The following is a 23,161-nucleotide window of genomic DNA, read 5'->3' as shown; positions in this document are numbered from 1 at the left end:
GGGCGAGAGCAGTGCCGCGTGTTGTCCATCGCCGCCCGCTCCACACGTACTCGAGGGATATAAGAATAAACATCCCACTCAATGTCGGGTGCGATCATACCAGCACTAATGCACCGGATCCCATCAGAACTCCGAAGTTAAGCGTGCTTGGGCGAGAGCAGTACTAGGATGGGTGACCCCCTGGGAAGTCCTCGTGTTGCACCCTTTTCGTGTTTTTCTATTTTTGATTACTTGTTGACAGACGATTTTCGGCTCAAATCATCTGAATCTCGATCGGGACCAGATAAGACATGTGAAATGAAAGTAGCTCGGGCACTGCCGGATTTGGACAAAATTGTAGGCTAATTTGATTGTAAACGGGCAAACGGACGAGACTCATTACTACGCAATGAGCTGACGAGATTTTAGCCGAATTCCTTCTCTAAGACCCTCTAATTTGCGATTTACCGCTTCTGTTAAGCTTTCGTTTCCTCGAGAAATCCGCTTAGGAAGTTCGAAATTCGATTCCGGTTCCATTTTATCGTATCCCAGGCATAATAATAGCTTTACATTCGTTATTTCCTTCTTCTTATTTTTTTTCTATTTTCTGGGAACATTTATCGATTTTTGTTGTCGTGAGCCGGTTCTGTGCGGAAGGGTATGACGCAGATTACTCCGGAGACGGTTAACTCATTAAAAACAATTATTTCGACTGTTTTATCCATAATTTACGTAAACGGTCGCGACACGAGGTCTTCCCAGGGAGGTCACCCATCCTAGCTCTGCCATCGCGCCAGAACGCTTAACTTCATGGTTATGATTGGGCGAGAGCAGTGCCGCGTGTTGTCCATCGCCGCCCGCTCCACACGTACTCGAGGGATATAAGAATAAACATCCCACTCAATGTCGGGTGCGATCATACCAGCACTAATGCACCGGATCCCATCAGAACTCCGAAGTTAAGCGTGCTTGGGCGAGAGCAGTACTAGGATGGGTGACCCCCTGGGAAGTCCTCGTGTTGCACCCTTTTCGTGTTTTTCTATTTTTGATTACTTGTTGACAGACGATTTTCGGCTCAAATCATCTGAATCTCGATCGGGACCAGATAAGACATGTGAAATGAAAGTAGCTCGGGCACTGCCGGATTTGGACAAAATTGTAGGCTAATTTGATTGTAAACGGGCAAACGGACGAGACTCATTACTACGCAATGAGCTGACGAGATTTTAGCCGAATTCCTTCTCTAAGACCCTCTAATTTGCGATTTACCGCTTCTGTTAAGCTTTCGTTTCCTCGAGAAATCCGCTTAGGAAGTTCGAAATTCGATTCCGGTTCCATTTTATCGTATCCCAGGCATAATAATAGCTTTACATTCGTTATTTCCTTCTTCTTATTTTTTTTCTATTTTCTGGGAACATTTATCGATTTTTGTTGTCGTGAGCCGGTTCTGTGCGGAAGGGTATGACGCAGATTACTCCGGAGACGGTTAACTCATTAAAAACAATTATTTCGACTGTTTTATCCATAATTTACGTAAACGGTCGCGACACGAGGTCTTCCCAGGGAGGTCACCCATCCTAGCTCTGCCATCGCGCCAGAACGCTTAACTTCATGGTTATGATTGGGCGAGAGCAGTGCCGCGTGTTGTCCATCGCCGCCCGCTCCACACGTACTCGAGGGATATAAGAATAAACATCCCACTCAATGTCGGGTGCGATCATACCAGCACTAATGCACCGGATCCCATCAGAACTCCGAAGTTAAGCGTGCTTGGGCGAGAGCAGTACTAGGATGGGTGACCCCCTGGGAAGTCCTCGTGTTGCACCCCTTTTCGTGTTTTTCTATTTTTGATTACTTGTTGACAGACGATTTTCGGCTCAAATCATCTGAATCTCGATCGGGACCAGATAAGACATGTGAAATGAAAGTAGCTCGGGCACTGCCGGATTTGGACAAAATTGTAGGCTAATTTGATTGTAAACGGGCAAACGGACGAGACTCATTACTACGCAATGAGCTGACGAGATTTTAGCCGAATTCCTTCTCTAAGACCCTCTAATTTGCGATTTACCGCTTCTGTTAAGCTTTCGTTTCCTCGAGAAATCCGCTTAGGAAGTTCGAAATTCGATTCCGGTTCCATTTTATCGTATCCCAGGCATAATAATAGCTTTACATTCGTTATTTCCTTCTTCTTATTTTTTTTCTATTTTCTGGGAACATTTATCGATTTTTGTTGTCGTGAGCCGGTTCTGTGCGGAAGGGTATGACGCAGATTACTCCGGAGACGGTTAACTCATTAAAAACAATTATTTCGACTGTTTTATCCATAATTTACGTAAACGGTCGCGACACGAGGTCTTCCCAGGGAGGTCACCCATCCTAGCTCTGCCATCGCGCCAGAACGCTTAACTTCATGGTTATGATTGGGCGAGAGCAGTGCCGCGTGTTGTCCATCGCCGCCCGCTCCACACGTACTCGAGGGATATAAGAATAAACATCCCACTCAATGTCGGGTGCGATCATACCAGCACTAATGCACCGGATCCCATCAGAACTCCGAAGTTAAGCGTGCTTGGGCGAGAGCAGTACTAGGATGGGTGACCCCCTGGGAAGTCCTCGTGTTGCACCCCTTTTCGTGTTTTTCTATTTTTGATTACTTGTTGACAGACGATTTTCGGCTCAAATCATCTGAATCTCGATCGAGACCAGATAAGACATGTGAAATGAAAGTAGCTCGGGCACTGCCGGATTTGGACAAAATTGTAGGCTAATTTGATTGTAAACGAGCAAACGGACGAGACTCATTACTACGCAATGAGCTGACGAGATTTTAGCCGAATTCCTTCTCTAAGACCCTCTAATTTGCGATTTACCGCTTCTGTTAAGCTTTCGTTTCCTCGAGAAATCCGCTTAGGAAGTTCGAAATTCGATTCCGGTTCCATTTTATCGTATCCCAGGCATAATAATAGCTTTACATTCGTTATTTCCTTCTTCTTATTTTTTTTCTATTTTCTGGGAACATTTATCGATTTTTGTTGTCGTGAGCCGGTTCTGTGCGGAAGGGTATGACGCAGATTACTCCGGAGACGGTTAACTCATTAAAAACAATTATTTCGACTGTTTTATCCATAATTTACGTAAACGGTCGCGACACGAGGTCTTCCCAGGGAGGTCACCCATCCTAGCTCTGCCATCGCGCCAGAACGCTTAACTTCATGGTTATGATTGGGCGAGAGCAGTGCCGCGTGTTGTCCATCGCCGCCCGCTCCACACGTACTCGAGGGATATAAGAATAAACATCCCACTCAATGTCGGGTGCGATCATACCAGCACTAATGCACCGGATCCCATCAGAACTCCGAAGTTAAGCGTGCTTGGGCGAGAGCAGTACTAGGATGGGTGACCCCCTGGGAAGTCCTCGTGTTGCACCCCTTTTCGTGTTTTTCTATTTTTGATTACTTGTTGACAGACGATTTTCGGCTCAAATCATCTGAATCTCGATCGGGACCAGATAAGACATGTGAAATGAAAGTAGCTCGGGCACTGCCGGATTTGGACAAAATTGTAGGCTAATTTGATTGTAAACGGGCAAACGGACGAGACTCATTACTACGCAATGAGCTGACGAGATTTTAGCCGAATTCCTTCTCTAAGACCCTCTAATTTGCGATTTACCGCTTCTGTTAAGCTTTCGTTTCCTCGAGAAATCCGCTTAGGAAGTTCGAAATTCGATTCCGGTTCCATTTTATCGTATCCCAGGCATAATAATAGCTTTACATTCGTTATTTCCTTCTTCTTATTTTTTTTCTATTTTCTGGGAACATTTATCGATTTTTGTTGTCGTGAGCCGGTTCTGTGCGGAAGGGTATGACGCAGATTACTCCGGAGACGGTTAACTCATTAAAAACAATTATTTCGACTGTTTTATCCATAATTTACGTAAACGGTCGCGACACGAGGTCTTCCCAGGGAGGTCACCCATCCTAGCTCTGCCATCGCGCCAGAACGCTTAACTTCATGGTTATGATTGGGCGAGAGCAGTGCCGCGTGTTGTCCATCGCCGCCCGCTCCACACGTACTCGAGGGATATAAGAATAAACATCCCACTCAATGTCGGGTGCGATCATACCAGCACTAATGCACCGGATCCCATCAGAACTCGAAGTTAAGCGTGCTTGGCGAGAGCAGTACTAGGATGGGTGACCCCCTGGGAAGTCCTCGTGTTGCACCCTTTTCGTGTTTTTCTATTTTTGATTACTTGTTGACAGACGATTTTCGGCTCAAATCATCTGAATCTCGATCGAGACCAGATAAGACATGTGAAATGAAAGTAGCTCGGGCACTGCCGGATTTGGACAAAATTGTAGGCTAATTTGATTGTAAACGGGCAAACGGACGAGACTCATTACTACGCAATGAGCTGACGAGATTTTAGCCGAATTCCTTCTCTAAGACCCTCTAATTTGCGATTTACCGCTTCTGTTAAGCTTTCGTTTCCTCGAGAAATCCGCTTAGGAAGTTCGAAATTCGATTCCGGTTCCATTTTATCGTATCCCAGGCATAATAATAGCTTTACATTCGTTATTTCCTTCTTCTTATTTTTTTTCTATTTTCTGGGAACATTTATCGATTTTTGTTGTCGTGAGCCGGTTCTGTGCGGAAGGGTATGACGCAGATTACTCCGGAGACGGTTAACTCATTAAAAACAATTATTTCGACTGTTTTATCCATAATTTACGTAAACGGTCGCGACACGAGGTCTTCCCAGGGAGGTCACCCATCCTAGCTCTGCCATCGCGCCAGAACGCTTAACTTCATGGTTATGATTGGGCGAGAGCAGTGCCGCGTGTTGTCCATCGCCGCCCGCTCCACACGTACTCGAGGGATATAAGAATAAACATCCCACTCAATGTCGGGTGCGATCATACCAGCACTAATGCACCGGATCCCATCAGAACTCCGAAGTTAAGCGTGCTTGGGCGAGAGCAGTACTAGGATGGGTGACCCCTGGGAAGTCCTCGTGTTGCACCCCTTTTCGTGTTTTTCTATTTTTGATTACTTGTTGACAGACGATTTTCGGCTCAAATCATCTGAATCTCGATCGGGACCAGATAAGACATGTGAAATGAAAGTAGCTCGGGCACTGCCGGATTTGGACAAAATTGTAGGCTAATTTGATTGTAAACGGGCAAACGGACGAGACTCATTACTACGCAATGAGCTGACGAGATTTTAGCCGAATTCCTTCTCTAAGACCCTCTAATTTGCGATTTACCGCTTCTGTTAAGCTTTCGTTTCCTCGAGAAATCCGCTTAGGAAGTTCGAAATTCGATTCCGGTTCCATTTTATCGTATCCCAGGCATAATAATAGCTTTACATTCGTTATTTCCTTCTTCTTATTTTTTTTCTATTTTCTGGGAACATTTATCGATTTTTGTTGTCGTGAGCCGGTTCTGTGCGGAAGGGTATGACGCAGATTACTCCGGAGACGGTTAACTCATTAAAAACAATTATTTCGACTGTTTTATCCATAATTTACGTAAACGGTCGCGACACGAGGTCTTCCCAGGGAGGTCACCCATCCTAGCTCTGCCATCGCGCCAGAACGCTTAACTTCATGGTTATGATTGGGCGAGAGCAGTGCCGCGTGTTGTCCATCGCCGCCCGCTCCACACGTACTCGAGGGATATAAGAATAAACATCCCACTCAATGTCGGGTGCGATCATACCAGCACTAATGCACCGGATCCCATCAGAACTCCGAAGTTAAGCGTGCTTGGGCGAGAGCAGTACTAGGATGGGTGACCCCCTGGGAAGTCCTCGTGTTGCACCCATTTTCGTGTTTTTCTATTTTTGATTACTTGTTGACAGACGATTTTCGGCTCAAATCATCTGAATCTCGATCGGAACCAGATAAGACATGTGAAATGAACGTAGCTCGGGCACTGCCGGATTTGGACAAAATTGTAGGCTAATTTGATTGTAACAGGGCAAACGGACGAGACTCATTATTACGCAATGAGCTGACGAGATTTTAGCCGAATTCCTTCTCTAAGACCCTCTAATTTGCGATTTACCGCTTCTGTTTAGCTTTCGTTTCCTCGAGAAATCCGCTTAGGAAGTTCGAAATTCGATTCCGGTTCCATTTTATCGTATCCCAGGCATAATAATAGCTTTACATTCGTTATTTCCTTCTTCTTATTTTTTTTCTATTTTCTGGGAACATTTATCGATTTTTGTTGTCGTGAGCCGGTTCTGTGCGGAAGGGTATGACGCAGATTACTCCGGAGACGGTTAACTCATTAAAAACAATTATTTCGACTGTTTTATCCATAATTTACGTAAACGGTCGCGACACGAGGTCTTCCCAGGGAGGTCACCCATCCTAGCTCTGCCATCGCGCCAGAACGCTTAACTTCATGATTATGATTGGGCGAGAGCAGTGCCGCGTGTTGTCCATCGCCGCCCGCTCCACACGTACTCGAGGGATATAAGAATAAACATCCCACTCAATGTCGGGTGCGATCATACCAGCACTAATGCACTGGATCCCATCAGAACTCTGAAGTTAAGCGTGCTTGGACGAGAGCAGTACTAGGATGGGTGACACCCTAGGAAGTCCTTGTGTTGCACCCCTTTTCGTGTTTTTCTATTTTTGATTACTTGTTGACAGACGATTTTCGGCTCAAATCATCTGAATCTCGATCGAGACCAGATAAGACATGTGAAATGAAAGTAGCTCGGGCACTGCCGGATTTGGACAAAATTGTAGGCTAATTTGATTGTAAACGGGCAAACGGACGAGACTCATTACTACGCAATGAGCTGACGAGATTTTAGCCGAATTCCTTCTCTAAGACCCTCTAATTTGCGATTTACCGCTTCTGTTAAGCTTTCGTTTCCTCGAGAAATCCGCTTAGGAAGTTCGAAATTCGATTCCGGTTCCATTTTATCGTATCCCAGGCATAATAATAGCTTTACATTCGTTATTTCCTTCTTCTTATTTTTTTTCTATTTTCTGGGAACATTTATCGATTTTTGTTGTCGTGAGCCGGTTCTGTGCGGAAGGGTATGACGCAGATTACTCCGGAGACGGTTAACTCATTAAAAACAATTATTTCGACTGTTTTATCCATAATTTACGTAAACGGTCGCGACACGAGGTCTTCCCAGGGAGGTCACCCATCCTAGCTCTGCCATCGCGCCAGAACGCTTAACTTCATGGTTATGATTGGGCGAGAGCAGTGCCGCGTGTTGTCCATCGCCGCCCGCTCCACACGTACTCGAGGGATATAAGAATAAACATCCCACTCAATGTCGGGTGCGATCATACCAGCACTAATGCACCGGATCCCATCAGAACTCCGAAGTTAAGCAGCGTGCTTGGGCGAGAGCAGTACTAGGATGGGTGACCCCCTGGGAAGTCCTCGTGTTGCACCCATTTTCGTGTTTTTCTATTTTGATTACTTGTTGACAGACGATTTTCGGCTCAAATCATCTGAATCTCGATCGGGACCTAGATAAGACATGTGTAATGAAAGTAGCTCGGGCACTGCCGGATTTGGAAAAAATTGTAGGCTAATTTGATTGTAAACGGGCAAACGGACGAGACTCATTACTACGCAATGAGCTGACGAGATTTTAGCCGAATTCCTTCTCTAAGACCCTCTAATTTGCGATTTACCGCTTCTGTTAAGCTTTCGTTTCCTCGAGAAATCCGCTTAGGAAGTTCGAAATTCGATTCCGGTTCCATTTTATCGTATCCCAGGCATAATAATAGCTTTACATTCGCTATTTATTCTTCTAATTTTTTTCTATTTTGTGGGAACATTTATCGATTTTTGTTGTCGTTAGCCGGTTCTGTGCGGAAGGGTATGACACAGATTACTCCGGAGACGGTTAACTCATTAAAAACAATTATTTCGACTGTTTTATCCATAATTTACGTAAACGGTCGCGACACGAGGTCTTCCCAGGGAGGTCACCCATCCTACCTCTGCCATCGCGCCAGAACGCTTAACTTCATAGTTATGATTGGGCGAGAGCAGTGCCGCGTGTTGTCCATCGCCGCCCGCTCCACACGTACTCGAGGGATATAAGAATAAACATCCCACTCAATGTCGGGTGCGATCTTACGAGCACTAATGCACCGGATCCCATCAGAACTCCGAAGTTAAGCGTGCTTGGGCGAGAGCACTACTAGGATGGGTGACACCTTGGGAAGTCCTCGTGTTGCACCCTTTTTCGTGTTTTTCTATTTTTGATTACTTGTTGACGGACGATTTTCTGCTCAAATCATCTGAATCTCGATCGGGACCAAATAATACATGTGAAATCAGCGTAGCTCGGGTACTGCCTGATTTGGATAAAATTGTAGGCTAATTTTATTGTAAACGGGCAAACGGACGAGACTCATTACTCCGCAAAGTGCTCGCGAGATTTTAGCTAATTTTCTTCTCTAAGACCCTCTAATTTGCTATTTACCGCTTCTGTTAATGTTCTGTTTCCTCGAGAAATCCGTTTAGGAAGTTCGAAATTCGATTCCGGATCCATTTTATCGTATCCCAGGAATAATAATAGCTTTACATTCTTGGAAGTCCTCGTGTTGCACCCTTTTTCGTGTTTTTCTATTTTTGATTACTTGTTGACAGACGATTTTCGGCTCAAATCATCTGAATCTCGATCGGGACCAGATAAGACATGTGAAATGAAAGTAGCTCGGGCACTGTCGGATTTGGACAAAATTGTAGGCTAATTTGATTGTAAACGGGCAAACGGACGAGACTCATTACTACGCAATGAGCTGACGAGATTTTAGCCGAATTCCTTCTCTAAGACCCTCTAATTTGCGATTTACCGCTTCTGTTAAGCTTTCGTTTCCTCGAGAAATCCGCTTAGGAAGTTCGAAATTCGATTCCGGTTCCATTTTATCGTATCCAGGCATAATAATAGCTTTACATTCGTTATTTCCTTCTTCTTATTTTTTTTTCTATTTTCTGGGAACATTTATCGATTTTTGTTGTCGTGAGCCGGTTCTGTGCGGAAGGGTATGACGCAGATTACTCCGGAGACGGTTAACTCATTAAAAACAATTATTTCGACTGTTTTATCCATAATTTACGTAAACGGTCGCGACACGAGGTCTTCCCAGGGAGGTCACCCATCCTAGCTCTGCCATCGCGCCAGAACGCTTAACTTCATGGTTATGATTGGGCGAGAGGAGTGCCGCGTGTTGTCCATCGCCGCCCGCTCCACACGTACTCGAGGGATATAAGAATAAACATCCCACTCAATGTCGGGTGCGATCATACCAGCACTAATGCACCGGATCCCATCAGAACTCCGAAGTTAAGCGTGCTTGGGCGAGAGCAGTACTAGGATGGGTGACCCCCTGGGAAGTCCTCGTGTTGCACCCCTTTTCGTGTTTTTCTATTTTTGATTACTTGTTGACAGACGATTTTCGGCTCAAATCATCTGAATCTCGATCGGGACCAGATAAGACATGTGAAATGAAAGTAGCTCGGGCACTGCCGGATTTGGACAAAATTGTAGGCTAATTTGATTGTAAACGGGCAAACGGACGAGACTCATTACTACGCAATGAGCTGACGAGATTTTAGCCGAATTCCTTCTCTAAGACCCTCTAATTTGCGATTTACCGCTTCTGTTAAGCTTTCGTTTCCTCGAGAAATCCGCTTAGGAAGTTCGAAATTCGATTCCGGTTCCATTTTATCGTATCCCAGGCATAATAATAGCTTTACATTCGTTATTTCCTTCTTCTTATTTTTTTTTCTATTTTCTGGGAACATTTATCGATTTTTGTTGTCGTGAGCCGGTTCTGTGCGGAAGGGTATGACGCAGATTACTCCGGAGACGGTTAACTCATTAAAAACAATTATTTCGACTGTTTTATCCATAATTTACGTAAACGGTCGCGACACGAGGTCTTCCCAGGGAGGTCACCCATCCTAGCTCTGCCATCGCGCCAGAACGCTTAACTTCATGGTTATGATTGGGCGAGAGCAGTGCCGCGTGTTGTCCATCGCCGCCCGCTCCACACGTACTCGAGGGATATAAGAATAAACATCCCACTCAATGTCGGGTGCGATCATACCAGCACTAATGCACCGGATCCCATCAGAACTCCGAAGTTAAGCGTGCTTGGGCGAGAGCAGTACTAGGATGGGTGACCCCCTGGGAAGTCCTCGTGTTGCACCCCTTTTCGTGTTTTTCTATTTTTGATTACTTGTTGACAGACGATTTTCGGCTCAAATCATCTGAATCTCGATCGGGACCAGATAAGACATGTGAAATGAAAGTAGCTCGGGCACTGCCGGATTTGGACAAAATTGTAGGCTAATTTGATTGTAAACGGGCAAACGGACGAGACTCATTACTACGCAATGAGCTGACGAGATTTTAGCCGAATTCCTTCTCTAAGACCCTCTAATTTGCGATTTACCGCTTCTGTTAAGCTTTCGTTTCCTCGAGAAATCCGCTTAGGAAGTTCGAAATTCGATTCCGGTTCCATTTTATCGTATCCCAGGCATAATAATAGCTTTACATTCGTTATTTCCTTCTTCTTATTTTTTTTTCTATTTTCTGGGAACATTTATCGATTTTTGTTGTCGTGAGCCGGTTCTGTGCGGAAGGGTATGACGCAGATTACTCCGGAGACGGTTAACTCATTAAAAACAATTATTTCGACTGTTTTATCCATAATTTACGTAAACGGTCGCGACACGAGGTCTTCCCAGGGAGGTCACCCATCCTAGCTCTGCCATCGCGCCAGAACGCTTAACTTCATGGTTATGATTGGGCGAGAGCAGTGCCGCGTGTTGTCCATCGCCGCCCGCTCCACACGTACTCGAGGGATATAAGAATAAACATCCCACTCAATGTCGGGTGCGATCATACCAGCACTAATGCACCGGATCCCATCAGAACTCCGAAGTTAAGCGTGCTTGGGCGAGAGCAGTACTAGGATGGGTGACCCCCTGGGAAGTCCTCGTGTTGCACCCCTTTTCGTGTTTTTCTATTTTTGATTACTTGTTGACAGACGATTTTCGGCTCAAATCATCTGAATCTCGATCGGGACCAGATAAGACATGTGAAATGAAAGTAGCTCGGGCACTGCCGGATTTGGACAAAATTGTAGGCTAATTTGATTGTAAACGGGCAAACGGACGAGACTCATTACTACGCAATGAGCTGACGAGATTTTAGCCGAATTCCTTCTCTAAGACCCTCTAATTTGCGATTTACCGCTTCTGTTAAGCTTTCGTTTCCTCGAGAAATCCGCTTAGGAAGTTCGAAATTCGATTCCGGTTCCATTTTATCGTATCCCAGGCATAATAATAGCTTTACATTCGTTATTTCCTTCTTCTTATTTTTTTTTCTATTTTCTGGGAACATTTATCGATTTTTGTTGTCGTGAGCCGGTTCTGTGCGGAAGGGTATGACGCAGATTACTCCGGAGACGGTTAACTCATTAAAAACAATTATTTCGACTGTTTTATCCATAATTTACGTAAACGGTCGCGACACGAGGTCTTCCCAGGGAGGTCACCCATCCTAGCTCTGCCATCGCGCCAGAACGCTTAACTTCATGGTTATGATTGGGCGAGAGCAGTGCCGCGTGTTGTCCATCGCCGCCCGCTCCACACGTACTCGAGGGATATAAGAATAAACATCCCACTCAATGTCGGGTGCGATCATACCAGCACTAATGCACCGGATCCCATCAGAACTCCGAAGTTAAGCGTGCTTGGGCGAGAGCAGTACTAGGATGGGTGACCCCCTGGGAAGTCCTCGTGTTGCACCCCTTTTCGTGTTTTTCTATTTTTGATTACTTGTTGACAGACGATTTTCGGCTCAAATCATCTGAATCTCGATCAGGACCAGATAAGACATGTGAAATGAAAGTAGCTCGGGCACTGCCGGATTTGGACAAAATTGTAGGCTAATTTGATTGTAAACGGGCAAACGGACGAGACTCATTACTACGCAATGAGCTGACGAGATTTTAGCCGAATTCCTTCTCTAAGACCCTCTAATTTGCGATTTACCGCTTCTGTTAAGCTTTCGTTTCCTCGAGAAATCCGCTTAGGAAGTTCGAAATTCGATTCCGGTTCCATTTTATCGTATCCCAGGCATAATAATAGCTTTACATTCGTTATTTCCTTCTTCTTATTTTTTTTTCTATTTTCTGGGAACATTTATCGATTTTTGTTGTCGTGAGCCGGTTCTGTGCGGAAGGGTATGACGCAGATTACTCCGGAGACGGTTAACTCATTAAAAACAATTATTTCGACTGTTTTATCCATAATTTACGTAAACGTCGCGACACGAGGTCTTCCCAGGGAGGTCACCCATCCTAGCTCTGCCATCGCGCCAGAACGCTTAACTTCATGGTTATGATTGGGCGAGAGCAGTGCCGCGTGTTGTCCATCGCCGCCCGCTCCACACGTACTCGAGGGATATAAGAATAAACATCCCACTCAATGTCGGGTGCGATCATACCAGCACTAATGCACCGGATCCCATCAGAACTCCGAAGTTAAGCGTGCTTGGGCGAGAGCAGTACTAGGATGGGTGACCCCCTGGGAAGTCCTCGTGTTGCACCCCTTTTCGTGTTTTTCTATTTTTGATTACTTGTTGACAGACGATTTTCGGCTCAAATCATCTGAATCTCGATCGGGACCAGATAAGACATGTGAAATGAAAGTAGCTCGGGCACTGCCGGATTTGGACAAAATTGTAGGCTAATTTGATTGTAAACGGGCAAACGGACGAGACTCATTACTACGCAATGAGCTGACGAGATTTTAGCCGAATTCCTTCTCTAAGACCCTCTAATTTGCGATTTACCGCTTCTGTTAAGCTTTCGTTTCCTCGAGAAATCCGCTTAGGAAGTTCGAAATTCGATTCCGGTTCCATTTTATCGTATCCCAGGCATAATAATAGCTTTACATTCGTTATTTCCTTCTTCTTATTTTTTTTCTATTTTCTGGGAACATTTATCGATTTTTGTTGTCGTGAGCCGGTTCTGTGCGGAAGGGTATGACGCAGATTACTCCGGAGACGGTTAACTCATTAAAAACAATTATTTCGACTGTTTTATCCATAATTTACGTAAACGGTCGCGACACGAGGTCTTCCCAGGGAGGTCACCCATCCTAGCTCTGCCATCGCGCCAGAACGCTTAACTTCATGGTTATGATTGGGCGAGAGCAGTGCCGCGTGTTGTCCATCGCCGCCCGCTCCACACGTACTCGAGGGATATAAGAATAAACATCCCACTCAATGTCGGGTGCGATCATACCAGCACTAATGCACCGGATCCCATCAGAACTCCGAAGTTAAGCGTGCTTGGGCGAGAGCAGTACTAGGATGGGTGACCCCCTTGGAAGTCCTCGTGTTGCACCCCTTTTCGTGTTTTTCTATTTTTGATTACTTGTTGATAGACGATTTTCGGCTCAAATCATCTGAATCTCGATCAAGACCAGATAAGACATGTGAAATGAAAGTAGCTCGGGCACTGCCGGATTTGGACAAAATTGTAGCCTAATTTGATTGTAAACGAGGCAAACGGACGAGACTCATTACTACGCAATGAGCTGACGAGATTTTAGCCGAATTCCTTCTCTAAGACCCTTAATTTGCGATTTACCGCTTCTCTTAAGCTTTCGTTTCCTCGAGAAATCCGCTTAGGAAGTTCGAAATTCGATTCCGGTTCCATTTTATCGTATCCCAGGCATAATAATAGCTTTACATTCGTTATTTCCTTCTTCTTATTTTTTTTTCTATTTTCTGGGAACATTTATCGATTTTTGTTGTCGTGAGCCGGTTCTGTGCGGAAGGGTATGACGCAGATTACTCCGGAGACGGTTAACTCATTAAAAACAATTATTTCGACTGTTTTATCCATAATTTACGTAAACGGTCGCGACACGAGGTCTTCCCAGGGAGGTCACCCATCCTAGCTCTGCCATCGCGCCAGAACGCTTAACTTCATGGTTATGATTGGGCGAGAGCAGTGCCGCGTGTTGTTTATCGCCGCCCGCTCCACACGTACTCGAGGGATATAAGAATAAATATCCCACTCAATGTCGGGTGCGATCATATCAGCACTAATGCACCAGATCCCATCAGAACTCCGAAGTTAAGCGTGCTTGGGCGAGAGCAGTACTAGGATGGGTGACCCCCTCCTGGGTAGTCTTCGTGTTGCACCCCTTTTCGTGTTTTTCTATTTTTGATTACTTGTTGACATACGATTTTCGGCTCAAATCATCTGAATCTCGATTGGGACCAGATAAGACATGTGAAATGAAAGTAGCTCGGGCACTGCCGGATTTGGACAAAATTGTAGGCTAATTTGATTGTAAACGGGCAAACGGACGAGACTCATTACTACGCAATGAGCTGACGAGATTTTAGCCGAATTCCTTCTCTAAGACCCTCTAATTTGCGATTTACCGCTTCTGTTAAGCTTTCGTTTCCTCGAGAAATCCGCTTAGGAAGTTCGAAATTCGATTCCGGTTCCATTTTATCGTATCCCAGGCATAATAATAGCTTTACATTCGTTATTTCCTTCTTCTTATTTTTTTTTCTATTTTCTGGGAACATTTATCGATTTTTGTTGTCGTGAGCCGGTTCTGTGCGGAAGGGTATGACGCAGATTACTCCGGAGACGGTTAACTCATTAAAAACAATTATTTCGACTGTTTTATCCATAATTTACGTAAACGGTCGCGACACGAGGTCTTCCTAGGGAGGTCACCCATCCTACCTCTGCCATCGCGCCAGAACGCTTAACTTCATGGTTATGATTGGGCGAGAGCAGTGCCGCGTGTTGTCCATCGCCGCCCGCTCCACACGTACTCGAGGGATATAAGAATAAACATCCCACTCAATGTCGGGTGCGATCATACCAGCACTAATGCACCGGATCCCATCAGAACTTCGAAGTTAAGCGTGCTTGGACGAGAGCAGTACTAGGATGGGTGACCCCCTGGGAAGTCCTCGTGTTGCACCCTTTTTCGTGTTTTTCTATTTTTGATTACTTGTTGATAGACGATTTTCGGCTCAAATCATCTGAATCTCGATCAAGGACCAGATAAGACATGTGAAATGAAAGTAGCTCGGGCACTGCCGGATTTGGACAAAATTGTAGCCTAATTTGATTGTAAACGAGGCAAACGGACGAGACTCATTACTACGCAATGAGCTGACGAGATTTTAGCCGAATTCCTTCTCTAAGACCCTTTAATTTGCGATTTACCGCTTCTGTTAAGCTTTCGTTTCCTCGAGAAATCCGCTTAGGAAGTTCGAAATTCGATTCCGGTTCCATTTTATCGTATCCGAGGCATAATAATAGCTTTACATTCGTTATTTCCTTCTTCTTATTTTTTTTCTATTTTCTGGGAACATTTATCAATTTTTGTTGTCGTTAGCCGGTTCTGTGCGGAAGGGTATGACTCAGAATACTCCGGAGACGGTTAACTCATTAAAAAAAATTATTTCGACCGTTTTATCCATAATTTACGTAACCGGTCGCGACACGAGGTCTTCCCAGGGAGGTCACCCATCCTAGCTCTGCCATCGCGCCAGAACACTTAACTTCATGGTTATGATTGGGCGAGAGCAGTGCCGCGTGTTGTCCATCGCCGCCCGCTCCACACGTACTCGAGGGATATAAGAATAAACATCCCACTCAATGTCGGGTGCGATCATACCAGCACTAATGCACCGGATCCCATCAGAACTCCGAAGTTAAGCATTCTTGGGCGAGAGCAGTACTAGGATGGGTGACCCCCTGGGAAGTCCTCGTGTTGCACCCCTTTTCGTGTTTTTCTATTTTTTATTACTTGTAGACAGACGATTTTCGGCTCAAATCATCTGAATCTCGATCGGGACCAGATAATACCTGTGAAATGAAAGTAGCTCGGGCACTGCCGGATTTGGACAAAATTGTAGGCTAATTTGATTGTAAACGGGCAAACGGACGAGACTCATTACTACGCAATGAGCTGACGAGATTTTAGCCGAATTCCTTCTCTAAGACCCTCTAATTTGCGATTTACCGATTCTGTTAAGCTTTCGTTTCCTCGAGAAATCCGCTTAGGAAGTTCGAAATTCGATTCCGGTTCCATTTTATCGTATCCGAGGCATAATAATAGCTTTACATTCGTTATTTCCTTCTTATTTTTTTTTCAATTTTCTGGGAACATTTATCGATTTTTGCTGTCGTTAGCCGGTTCTGTGCGGAAGGGTATGACTCAGAATACTCCGGAGACGGTTAACTCATTAAAAAAAATTATTTCGACCGTTTTATCCATAATTTACGTAACCGGTCGCGACACGAGGTCTTCCCAGGGAGGTCACCCATCCTAGCTCTGCCATCGCGCCAGAACGCTTAACTTCATGATTATGATTGGGCGAGGGCAGTGCCGCGTGTTGTCCATCGCCTCCCGCTCCACACGTACTCGAGGGATATAAGAATAAACATCCCACTCAATGTCGGGTGCGATCATGCCAGCACTAATGCATCGGATCCCATCAGAACTTCGAAGTTAAGCGTGTTTGCGCGAGAGCAGTACTAGGGTGGGTGACCCCCAGGGAAGTCCTCGTGTTGCACCCTTTTTCGTGTTTTTCTATTTTTGATTACTTGTTGACAGACGATTTTCGGCTCAAATCATCTGAATCTCGATCGAGACCAGATAAGACATGTGAAATGAAAGTAGCTCGGGCACTGCCGGATTTGGACAAAATTTTAGGCTAATTTGATTGTAAACGGGCAAACGGACGAGACTCATTCTACGCAATGAGCTGACGCGATTTTAGCCGAATTCCTTCTCTAAGACCCTCTAATTTGCGATTTACCGCTTCTGTTAAGCTTTCTTTCCTCGAGAAATCCGCTTAGGAAGTTCGAAATTCGATTCCGGTTCCATTTTATCATATCCCAGGCATAATAATAGCTTTACATTCGCTATTTCCTTCTTCTTATTTTTTTCTTATTTTCTGGGAACATTTAGCGATTTTTGTTGTCGTGAGCCGGTTCTGTGCGGAAGGGTATGACGCAGATTACTCCGGAGACGGTTAACTCATTAAAAACAATTATTTCGACTGTTTTTTCCATAATTTACGTAAACGGTCGCGACACGAGGACTTCCCAGGGAGGTCACCCATCCTAGCTCTGCCATCGCGCCAGAACGCTTAACTTCATGGTTGTGATTGGGCGAGAGCAGTGCCGCGTGTTGTCCATCGCCGCCCGCTCCACACGTACTCGAGGGATATAAGAATAAACATCTCACTCAATGTCCGGGTGCGATCATACCAGCACTAATGCACCAAATCCAATCAGAACTCCGAAGTTAAGCGTGCTTGGGCGAGAGCAATACTAGGATGGGTGACCCCTTGGGAAGTCCTCGTGTTGCACCCCTTTTCGTGTTTTTCTATTTTTTATTACTTGTTGACAGACGATTTTCGGCTCAAATCATCTGAATCTCGATCGGGACCAGATAAGACATGTGAAATCAACGTAGCTCGAGCACTGCTGGATTTGGACAAAATTATAGGCTAATTTGATTGTAAACAGGCAAACGGACGAGAATCATTACTCCGCAAAGAGCTGGCGATATTTTAGCTAAATTCCTTCTCTAAGACCCTCTAATTTACGATTTACCGCTTCTGTTAAGCTTCCATTTCCTCGAGAAATCCGCTTTGGAAGTTAGAAATTCGAATCCGATTTCATTTTATCGTAACCCAGGCATAATAATAGCTTTACATTCGCTATTACCTTCTTCTTATTTTTTTTTCTATTTTCTGGGAATATTTTGCGATTTTTGTTGTCGTGAGGCGGTTTTGTGCGGAAGGGTATGACGCAGATTACTCCGGAGAAGGTTAACTAATTAAAAACAATTATTTCAACTATTTTATCCATAATTTACGTAAACGGTCGCGACACGAAGTCTTCCCAGGGAGGTCGCCCATCCTAGCTCTGCCATCGCGCTAGAACGCTTAACTTCATGGTTATGATTGGGCGTGAGCAGTGCCGCGTGTTGTCCATCGTCGCCCGCTCCACACGTACTCGAGGATATAAGAATAAACATCCCACTCAATGTCGGGTGCGATAATACCAGCACTAATGCACCGGATCCCATTAGAACTCCGAAGTTAAGCGTGCTTAGTCGAGAGAAGTACTAGGATGGATGACCCCCTGGGAAGTCCTCGTGTTGCACCCATTTTTGTGTTTTTCTATTTTTGATTGATTACTTGTTGACAGACGATTTTCGGCTCAAATAATCTGAATCTCGATCGGGACTAGATAAGACATGTGAAATGAAAGTAGCTCGGGCACTGTCGGATTTGGACAAAATTGTAGGCTAATTTGATTGTAAACGGGCAAACGGGACGAGACTCATTACTACGCAATGAGCTGACGAGATTTTAGCCGAATTCCTTCTCTAAGACCCTTTAATTTGCGATTTTCCGTTTCTGTTAAGCTTCCACTTCCTCGAGAAATCCGCTTAGCAAGTTCGAAATTCGATTCCGGTTCTATTTTATCGTATCCCAGGCATAATAATAGCTTTACATTCGCTATTTTCTTCTTCTTATTTTTTTATATTTTCTGGGAACATTTTGCGATTTTTGTTGTCGTGAGCCGGTTCTGTGCGGAAGGGTGTGACGCAGATTACTCCGGAGACGGTTAACTCATGAAAAACAATTATTTCGACTGTTTTTGCCATAATTTACGCAAATAGTCGCGACACGAGGACTTCCCAGGGAGGTCACCCATCCTTGCTCTGCCATCGCGCCAGAACGCTTAACGTCATGATTATGATTGGGCGAGAGCAGTGCCGCGTGTTGTCCATCGCCGCCCGCTCCACACGTACACGAGGGATATTAGAATATACATCCAACTCAAGGTCGGGTGCGATCATACCAGCACCAATGCACCGGATCCCATCAGAACTCTGAAGTTAAGCGTGCTTGGACGAGAGCAGTACTAGGATGGGTGACACCCTGGGATGTCCTCGTGTTGCACACCTTTTCGTGTTTTTCTATTTTTGATTACTTGTTGACAGAAGACTTTCGGCTCCAATCATCTGAATCTCGATCGGGACCAGATAAAACATTTGAAATCAACGTAGCTCGGGCACTGCCGGATTTGGACAAAATTGTAGGCTAATTTGATAGTAAACGGGCAAACGACCGAGACTCTTTACTACGCAATGAGCTGACGAGATTTTAGCCGAATTCCTTCTCTAAGAACCTCTAATTTGCGATTTACCGCTTATGTTAAGCTTCCGTTTCCTTGGAAATCCGCTTAGGAAGTTTTAAATTCGATCCGGTTCCATTTTATCGTATCTCAAGCATAATAATAGCTTTACATTCGCTATTTATTCTTCTAATTTTTTTCTATTTTGTGGGAACATATATCGATTTTTGTTGTCGTTAGCCGGTTCTGTGCGGAAGGGTATGACACAGATCACTCCGGAGACGGTTAACTCATTAAAAACAATTATTTCGACTGTTTTATCCATAATTTACGTAAACGGTCGCGACACGAGGTCTTCCCAGGGAGGTCACCCATCCTACCTCTGCCATCGCGCCAGAACGCTTAACTTCATAGTTATGATTGGGCGAGAGCAGTGCCGCGTGTTGTCCATCGCCGCCCGCTCCACACGTACTCGAGGGATATAAGAATAAACATCCCACTCAATGTCGGGTGCGATCTACGAGCACTAATGCACCGGATCCCATCAGAACTCCGAAGTTAAGCGTGCTTGGGCGAGAGCACTACTAGGATGGGTGACACCTTGGGAAGTCCTCGTGTTGCACCCTTTTTCGTGTTTTTCTATTTTTGATTACTTGTTGATAGACGATTTTCGGCTCAAATCATCTGAATCTCGATCGGGACCAGATAAGACATGTGAAATGAAAGTAACTCGGGCACTGTCGGATTTTGGACAAAATTGTAGGCTAATTTGATTGTAAACGGGCAAACGGACGAGACTCATTACTACGCAATGAGCTGACGAGATTTTAGCCGAATTCTTTCTCTAAGACCCTCTAATTTGCGATTTACCGCTTCTGTTAAGCTTTCGTTTCCTCGAGAAATCCGCTTAGGAAGTTCGAAATTCGATTCCGGTTCCATTTTATCGTATTCCAGGCATAATAACAGCTTTACATTCGTTATTTCCTTCTTCTTATTTTTTTTTTCTATTTTCTGGGAACATTTATCGATTTTTGTTGTCGTGAGCCGGTTCTGTGCGGAAGGGTATGACGCAGATTACTCCGGAGACAGGTTAACTCATTAAAAACAATTATTTCGACTGTTTTATCCATAATTTACATAAACGGTCGCGACACGAGGTCTTCCCAGGGAGGTCACCCATCCTAGCTCTGCCATCGCGCCAGAACGCTTAACTTCATGGTTATGATTGGGCGAGAGGAGTGCCGCGTGTTGTCCATCGCCGCCCGCTCCACACGTACTCGAGGGATATAAGAATAAACATCCCACTCAATGTCGGGTGCGATCATACCAGCACTAATGCACCGGATCCCATCAGAACTCCGAAGTTAAGCGTGCTTGGGCGAAAGCGCAGTACTAGGATGGGTGACCCCCTGGGAAGTCCTCGTGTTGCACCCCTTTTCGTGTTTTTCTATTTTTGATTACTTGTTGACAGACGATTTTCAGCTCAAATCATCTGAATCTCGATCGGGACCAGATAAGACATGTGAAATGAAAGTAGCTCGGGCACTGCCGGATTTGGACAAAATTGTAGGCTAATTTGATTGTAAACGGGCAAACGGACGAGACTCATTACTACGCAATGAGCTGACGAGATTTTATCCGAATTCCTTCTCTAAGACCCTCTAATTTGTGATTTACCGCTTTTGTTAAGCTTTCGTTTCCTCGAGAAATCCGCTTAGAAAGTTCGAAATTCGATTCCGGTTCCATTTTATCGTATTCCAAGCATAATAATAGCTTTACATTCGTTATTTCCATCTTCTTATTTTTTTTTCTATTTTCTGGGAACATTTATTCATTTTAGTTGTCGTTAGCCGGTTCTGTGTGGAAGGGTATGACGCAGATTGCTCCAGAGACGGTTAACTCATTAAAAACAATTATTTCGACTGTTTTATCCATAATTTACGTAAACGGTCGCGACACGAGGTTTTCCCAGGGAGGTCACCCATCCTAGCTCTGCCATCGCGCCAGAACGCTTAACTTCATGGTTATGATTAGGGCGAGAGTAGTGCCGCGTGTTGTCCATCGCCGCCCGCTCCACACGTACTCGAGGGATATAAGAATAAACATCCCACTCAATGTCAGGGTGCGATCATACCTAGCACTAATGCACCGGATCCCATCAGAACTCTGAAGTTAAGGTGCTTGGGCGAGAGCAGTACTAGGATGGGTGACCCCCTGGGAAGTCCTCGTGTTACACCCTTTTTCGTGTTTTTTCTATTTTTGATTACTTGTTGACAGACGATTTTCGGCTCAAATCATCTGAATCTCGATCGGGACCTAGATAAGACATGTGAAATGAAAGTAGCTCGGGCACTGCCGGATTTGGACAAAATTCTAGGCTAATTTGACTGTAAACGGGCAAACGGACGAGACTCATTACTACGCAATGAGCTGACGAGATTTTAGCCGAATTCCTTCTCTAAGACCCTCTAATTTGCGATTTACCGCTTCTGTTAAGCTTTCGTTTCCTCGAGAAATCCGCTTAGGAAGTTCGAAATTCGATTCCGGTTCCATTTTATCGTATCCAGGCATAATAATAGCTTTACATTCGTTATTTCCTTCTTCTTATTTTTTTTCTATTTTCTGGGAACATTTATCGATTTTTGTTGTCGTGAGCCGGTTCTGTGCGGAAGGGTATGACGCAGATTACTCCGGAGACGGTAACTCATTAAAAACAATTATTTCGACTGTTTATCCATAATTTACGTAAACGGTCGCGACACGAGGTCTTCCCAGGGAGGTCACCCATCCTAGCTATGCCATCGCGCCTAGAACGCTTAACTTCATGGTTATGATTGGGCGGAGAGCAGTGCCGCGTGTTGTCCATCGCCGCCCGCTCCACACGTACTCGAGGGATATAAGAATAACATCCCACTCAATGTCGGGTGCGATCATACCAGCACTAATGCACCGGATCCCATCAGAACTCCGAGTTAAGCGTGCTTGGGCGCAGAGCAGTACTAGGATGGGCTGACCCCCTGGGAAGTCCTCGTGTTGCACCCTTTTTTCGTGTTTTCTATTTTTGATTACTGGTTGAAAGACGATTTTCGGCTCAAATCATCTGAATCTCGATCGGGACCAGATAAGACATGTGAAATGAAAGTAGCTCGGGCACTGCCGGATTTGGACAAATTGTAGGCTAATTGATTGTAAACGGGGGCAACGGCTCGGAGACTTCATTACTTACGCAATGAGCTGACGAGGATTTTAGCAGAATTCCTTCTCTAATACCTCTAATTTGCGATTTACCGCTTATGTTCAGCTTCGTTTCCGGAGAAATCTTCCGCATTAGGAAGTTCGAAATTCGATTCCTGTTTCCATTTTTATCGTGATCCCTAGGCCATAATAATAGCTTTCCATTGTTTCTTTCCTTCTTCTTAATTTTTTTTTCTATTTTCTGGGACACCACTTTATCGACTTTTTGTTGTCGTGAGCCGGTTCTGTGCGGAAGGGTATGACGCAGATTACTGAGACGGTTAACTCATTAAAAACAATTATTTCGACTGTTTTATCCATAATTTACGTAAACGGTCGCGACACGAGGTCTTCCCAGGGAGGTCACCCATCCTAGCTCTGCCATCGCGCCAGAACGCTTAACTTCATGGTTATGATTGGGCGAGAGCAGTGCCGCGTGTTGTCCATCGCGCCCGCTCCACACGTACTCGAGGGATATAAGAATAAACATCCCACTCAATGTCGGGTGCGATCATACCAGCTAATGCACCGGATCCCATCAGAACTCCGAAGTTAAGCGTGCTTGGGCGAGCAGAGTACTAGGATGGGTGACCCCTGGGAAGTCCTCGTGTTGCACCCTTTTTCGTGTTTTTCTATTTTGATTACTTGTTGACAGACGATTTTCGGCTCAAATCATCTGAATCTCGATCGGGACCAGATAAGACATGTGAAATGAAAGTAGCTCGG

The 23,161-nt window shown here is 44.9% G+C and overlaps 29 non-coding genes across 29 annotated transcripts; all 29 read left to right on the top strand.

The window, feature by feature from the left end:
• Window positions 1-86: 86 nt before the first annotated feature.
• On the top strand, window positions 87-205 carry LOC142535622 (5S ribosomal RNA). Its single transcript, XR_012817647.1, has one exon. It is a non-coding gene; the product is annotated as a 5S ribosomal RNA (ribosomal RNA).
• A 682-nt stretch (window positions 206-887) lies between these two features.
• Window positions 888-1,006, top strand: LOC142535621 (5S ribosomal RNA). The gene has a single exon (XR_012817646.1). It is a non-coding gene; the product is annotated as a 5S ribosomal RNA (ribosomal RNA).
• Window positions 1,007-1,688: 682 nt separating this feature from the next.
• Window positions 1,689-1,807, top strand: LOC142535619 (5S ribosomal RNA). Its single transcript, XR_012817644.1, has one exon. It is a non-coding gene; the product is annotated as a 5S ribosomal RNA (ribosomal RNA).
• A 683-nt stretch (window positions 1,808-2,490) lies between these two features.
• Window positions 2,491-2,609, top strand: LOC142535618 (5S ribosomal RNA). Its single transcript, XR_012817643.1, has one exon. It is a non-coding gene; the product is annotated as a 5S ribosomal RNA (ribosomal RNA).
• Window positions 2,610-3,292: 683 nt separating this feature from the next.
• On the top strand, window positions 3,293-3,411 carry LOC142535617 (5S ribosomal RNA). The gene has a single exon (XR_012817642.1). It is a non-coding gene; the product is annotated as a 5S ribosomal RNA (ribosomal RNA).
• A 683-nt stretch (window positions 3,412-4,094) lies between these two features.
• Window positions 4,095-4,211, top strand: LOC142535644 (5S ribosomal RNA). The gene has a single exon (XR_012817669.1). It is a non-coding gene; the product is annotated as a 5S ribosomal RNA (ribosomal RNA).
• Window positions 4,212-4,893: 682 nt separating this feature from the next.
• On the top strand, window positions 4,894-5,011 carry LOC142535630 (5S ribosomal RNA). The gene has a single exon (XR_012817656.1). It is a non-coding gene; the product is annotated as a 5S ribosomal RNA (ribosomal RNA).
• Window positions 5,012-5,694: 683 nt separating this feature from the next.
• On the top strand, window positions 5,695-5,813 carry LOC142535628 (5S ribosomal RNA). Its single transcript, XR_012817653.1, has one exon. It is a non-coding gene; the product is annotated as a 5S ribosomal RNA (ribosomal RNA).
• Window positions 5,814-6,496: 683 nt separating this feature from the next.
• LOC142535641 (5S ribosomal RNA) lies at window positions 6,497-6,615 on the top strand. Its single transcript, XR_012817666.1, has one exon. It is a non-coding gene; the product is annotated as a 5S ribosomal RNA (ribosomal RNA).
• A 683-nt stretch (window positions 6,616-7,298) lies between these two features.
• LOC142535636 (5S ribosomal RNA) lies at window positions 7,299-7,420 on the top strand. Its single transcript, XR_012817661.1, has one exon. It is a non-coding gene; the product is annotated as a 5S ribosomal RNA (ribosomal RNA).
• A 681-nt stretch (window positions 7,421-8,101) lies between these two features.
• LOC142535643 (5S ribosomal RNA) lies at window positions 8,102-8,220 on the top strand. Its single transcript, XR_012817668.1, has one exon. It is a non-coding gene; the product is annotated as a 5S ribosomal RNA (ribosomal RNA).
• Window positions 8,221-9,276: 1,056 nt separating this feature from the next.
• On the top strand, window positions 9,277-9,395 carry LOC142535653 (5S ribosomal RNA). The gene has a single exon (XR_012817677.1). It is a non-coding gene; the product is annotated as a 5S ribosomal RNA (ribosomal RNA).
• Window positions 9,396-10,079: 684 nt separating this feature from the next.
• Window positions 10,080-10,198, top strand: LOC142535651 (5S ribosomal RNA). Its single transcript, XR_012817675.1, has one exon. It is a non-coding gene; the product is annotated as a 5S ribosomal RNA (ribosomal RNA).
• A 684-nt stretch (window positions 10,199-10,882) lies between these two features.
• On the top strand, window positions 10,883-11,001 carry LOC142535639 (5S ribosomal RNA). The gene has a single exon (XR_012817664.1). It is a non-coding gene; the product is annotated as a 5S ribosomal RNA (ribosomal RNA).
• Window positions 11,002-11,685: 684 nt separating this feature from the next.
• Window positions 11,686-11,804, top strand: LOC142535627 (5S ribosomal RNA). Its single transcript, XR_012817652.1, has one exon. It is a non-coding gene; the product is annotated as a 5S ribosomal RNA (ribosomal RNA).
• A 683-nt stretch (window positions 11,805-12,487) lies between these two features.
• On the top strand, window positions 12,488-12,606 carry LOC142535616 (5S ribosomal RNA). Its single transcript, XR_012817641.1, has one exon. It is a non-coding gene; the product is annotated as a 5S ribosomal RNA (ribosomal RNA).
• Window positions 12,607-13,289: 683 nt separating this feature from the next.
• On the top strand, window positions 13,290-13,408 carry LOC142535629 (5S ribosomal RNA). Its single transcript, XR_012817654.1, has one exon. It is a non-coding gene; the product is annotated as a 5S ribosomal RNA (ribosomal RNA).
• Window positions 13,409-14,092: 684 nt separating this feature from the next.
• Window positions 14,093-14,214, top strand: LOC142535645 (5S ribosomal RNA). The gene has a single exon (XR_012817670.1). It is a non-coding gene; the product is annotated as a 5S ribosomal RNA (ribosomal RNA).
• Window positions 14,215-14,898: 684 nt separating this feature from the next.
• Window positions 14,899-15,017, top strand: LOC142535633 (5S ribosomal RNA). The gene has a single exon (XR_012817659.1). It is a non-coding gene; the product is annotated as a 5S ribosomal RNA (ribosomal RNA).
• Window positions 15,018-15,702: 685 nt separating this feature from the next.
• On the top strand, window positions 15,703-15,821 carry LOC142535634 (5S ribosomal RNA). Its single transcript, XR_012817660.1, has one exon. It is a non-coding gene; the product is annotated as a 5S ribosomal RNA (ribosomal RNA).
• A 681-nt stretch (window positions 15,822-16,502) lies between these two features.
• On the top strand, window positions 16,503-16,621 carry LOC142535647 (5S ribosomal RNA). Its single transcript, XR_012817671.1, has one exon. It is a non-coding gene; the product is annotated as a 5S ribosomal RNA (ribosomal RNA).
• Window positions 16,622-17,303: 682 nt separating this feature from the next.
• On the top strand, window positions 17,304-17,422 carry LOC142535640 (5S ribosomal RNA). The gene has a single exon (XR_012817665.1). It is a non-coding gene; the product is annotated as a 5S ribosomal RNA (ribosomal RNA).
• A 683-nt stretch (window positions 17,423-18,105) lies between these two features.
• On the top strand, window positions 18,106-18,224 carry LOC142535638 (5S ribosomal RNA). The gene has a single exon (XR_012817663.1). It is a non-coding gene; the product is annotated as a 5S ribosomal RNA (ribosomal RNA).
• A 687-nt stretch (window positions 18,225-18,911) lies between these two features.
• Window positions 18,912-19,030, top strand: LOC142535648 (5S ribosomal RNA). The gene has a single exon (XR_012817672.1). It is a non-coding gene; the product is annotated as a 5S ribosomal RNA (ribosomal RNA).
• A 679-nt stretch (window positions 19,031-19,709) lies between these two features.
• LOC142535652 (5S ribosomal RNA) lies at window positions 19,710-19,827 on the top strand. Its single transcript, XR_012817676.1, has one exon. It is a non-coding gene; the product is annotated as a 5S ribosomal RNA (ribosomal RNA).
• Window positions 19,828-20,514: 687 nt separating this feature from the next.
• On the top strand, window positions 20,515-20,635 carry LOC142535637 (5S ribosomal RNA). The gene has a single exon (XR_012817662.1). It is a non-coding gene; the product is annotated as a 5S ribosomal RNA (ribosomal RNA).
• A 686-nt stretch (window positions 20,636-21,321) lies between these two features.
• On the top strand, window positions 21,322-21,440 carry LOC142535642 (5S ribosomal RNA). The gene has a single exon (XR_012817667.1). It is a non-coding gene; the product is annotated as a 5S ribosomal RNA (ribosomal RNA).
• Window positions 21,441-22,123: 683 nt separating this feature from the next.
• On the top strand, window positions 22,124-22,243 carry LOC142535650 (5S ribosomal RNA). The gene has a single exon (XR_012817674.1). It is a non-coding gene; the product is annotated as a 5S ribosomal RNA (ribosomal RNA).
• A 695-nt stretch (window positions 22,244-22,938) lies between these two features.
• On the top strand, window positions 22,939-23,054 carry LOC142535649 (5S ribosomal RNA). Its single transcript, XR_012817673.1, has one exon. It is a non-coding gene; the product is annotated as a 5S ribosomal RNA (ribosomal RNA).
• The last annotated feature ends 107 nt before the right edge of the window (window positions 23,055-23,161 follow it).

Source organism: Primulina tabacum, unplaced genomic scaffold, assembly GCF_025594145.1.
Source record: "Primulina tabacum isolate GXHZ01 unplaced genomic scaffold, ASM2559414v2 Contig1100, whole genome shotgun sequence".
In the NCBI taxonomy this organism is placed as follows: Eukaryota; Viridiplantae; Streptophyta; class Magnoliopsida; order Lamiales; family Gesneriaceae; genus Primulina; species Primulina tabacum.
The sequence above is the reverse complement of the archived record's forward strand: the minus strand, read 5'-3'. Positions and strand labels throughout refer to the sequence as shown.